Here is a 2,460-nt window from a genome sequence, read left to right on the forward strand (position 1 = left end):
CAGGAAGACCATGACTCGGAGCTGAAACCACTTCAGACGCATATCTGTTTATTTTTGGTGCCTCAGTTGCACGTTCGCACCAATGACAAGTTGAAGCCAAACTTTGTTCCACTTGTTAAGCGGTTCAGCACTTTGCAACGAATACTGCACCACATTGGCGTACTCCAATCCTTACTGCTGGCGAAATCCAACAAGTACTGATGTTACACGTTCGAGAAGCACAAGTTAACTTTTATTTCACCGAAATTAATCGTTTGAAAGCTTCTTACAGTGTCGCCGCGTCCAGCAAGCTGCTACCACTAAGCCCTCTTATGGACGAACATGGAATTCTAAGGGTAGGTGGTCGACTGCGACACACGGAACTAAGCTATGGCGGTATCCGAGCAATGCTGCAATTTCTTCGACAAACCGTTTGGATCTTCCACGGGCGGTCATTAGTCAAACAATTCTTGAATCGATGCAAAATCTGTAAACTGAACCAGCATACAATTCAGCAGCAGCAGATGGCAGATTTGCCCCGATCTCGCGTGGTAGTTGCGCCACCGTTCACCAACACTGGTGTGGACTACGCTGGACCATTCACCGCACGCCACGGTGGCAGACGCTCCACCACCACAACAAAAACATATGCCGTTATTTTCGTATGTATGTGCACTAAGGCGATTCACATTGAATTAGCAGAAGATTTGAGTACACAATGGAACCCAATTCGTGGGCGCCAACCGCCAAATGAGGGACGACCTCGTCGAATGACAGAATTTTTACGCTCAGCAACGGCTGGCCGATCTTGGCGTAACTTGGCATTTCATAGCTCCTGCGTCCCCCCATCATGGCGGACTTTGGGAGGCCACTGTCCGATCGGCAAAGAAACATCTGCACCGAGTCGTCGGCAATCAATCAATGACATTTCAGCGTCTTAGCACACTGTTGGTACGCATTGAGGCGTGTCTTAACTCCAGGCCCATCGTCGCCATTCATGATGCTCCGGATGGAGGCACTGCGTTATCACCGGGCGATTTTCTTATCGGTAGGCCGTTGCTTTCCCGACCAGAACGACCGTTACCTGACGTGGCAGAAAATCGACTCCACTATCACCAACACCTTCAACGTATGTTCCAGCATTTCTGGCAAGGTTGGCATAAGGAGTATTTGACTCAGCTCCAGGCTCGAGGCAAATGGACTCGGCCTGTTCCGAATCTTCGAGTGGGTGATGTCGTAGCCACCCTTCAAGAACATCTTCCACCGGCACGTTGGCGTATCGGCCGAATCGTCGAAGTTCATCCGGGGAGCGACGGCCTCGTACGCGTTGTTACGATTGAATACTGCTCCGATAGACTCTCATCGAACAACCTCTACACTAAACACCGCTGTCAACGAGCTGTACAACGAGTGTGCCGAATCATCGAAGCCGGCGAAGATATCCTGGACCCTAAAGGCCCAGCCGGGGACGATGTTTGAGATTTGTACAACATACAAGTCGGCAACCCTAACGATAACCTGACAGTTCCGATAAGTTCATCGAGTTTATCTAATTTTTCTGACATAGACATATCACTGTTTGCTGTTCATTGAATTAGATTTTTCTCGGGCAACGAGTACCAAACAATAAAGACTCTTACTAAAGTAACCCAACTCCGTTTTTAATTCGCGAACATATAGTATATAGTAGTTTGTTTTATTTGAAATATCTTTTAACTTTAATTTTTTAGTGAATCTTTTGTGCCTTCTTAGAATGAATAATTATAAATATTTTCGAATACGTGGCAACTTTGTACAAATATCTCCAGATACCCTTAAAATTAAAAACATTATCTGAATAAAAAATTCCATCAAAATCGTTAGAGTCCCTTCCTAGAAACCTTTGGATACATATACATACGTATTTACAACAATTGATTATTTAAAGTAATGAGATACACACATATGCATATGTAGTTTGAGAAAAAAAAATCGTACGATTTTACTAAAAATATGGTTCATTATACTTTAAGAAAAATCTGTGTAAAATTTGGAATTTTTTGGTCAATATCCTAGGCTCGCCCAAGTCCATCAAAGTGCAATATGCTCAAAAAAATAAAAATTAATAAATAAATTAGTTAATACATTTTTTTATTAAAATTGCAATAATCTTCGAAAGTATTAGTCCTACATAATTTGGTATATTGAACTTTTTTGTAGATAATCGAAGTTAGTTAACAAAAAAAAATTTTTTAGTACTTGAACTTTGTTGGACTTGGGCGGGCCTAGGATATTGACCAAAAATTTTCATATTTCACGCAGACTTTTTTTAGAGCATAATGAACCATATTTTTGCTATTACCAATCAAAATTCTAAAAAAGTGGATTTTCGGCCCACGCTAGTGCACAGCAAACGCACCTATTCAGCAGTTTTTTTTGTTTGTTTCCAAACTACGAACTGTCAAGCATAACACCCAAGCATGAATCCCCGCGCCGTTGAGT

General features: G+C 42.4%; 1 pseudogene; it reads left to right on the top strand.

Moving 5' to 3' along the window:
- The first annotated feature begins 900 nt into the window (after window positions 1-900).
- On the top strand, window positions 901-1,572 carry LOC108363368 (uncharacterized; annotated as a pseudogene).
- The last annotated feature ends 888 nt before the right edge of the window (window positions 1,573-2,460 follow it).

The sequence above is a fragment of the Rhagoletis zephyria genome, unplaced genomic scaffold (genome assembly GCF_001687245.7).
Source record: "Rhagoletis zephyria isolate East Lansing unplaced genomic scaffold, Rhagoletis_zephyria_1.1 Rzeph_scaffold_01258, whole genome shotgun sequence".
NCBI classification, from domain to species: Eukaryota; Metazoa; Arthropoda; class Insecta; order Diptera; family Tephritidae; genus Rhagoletis; species Rhagoletis zephyria.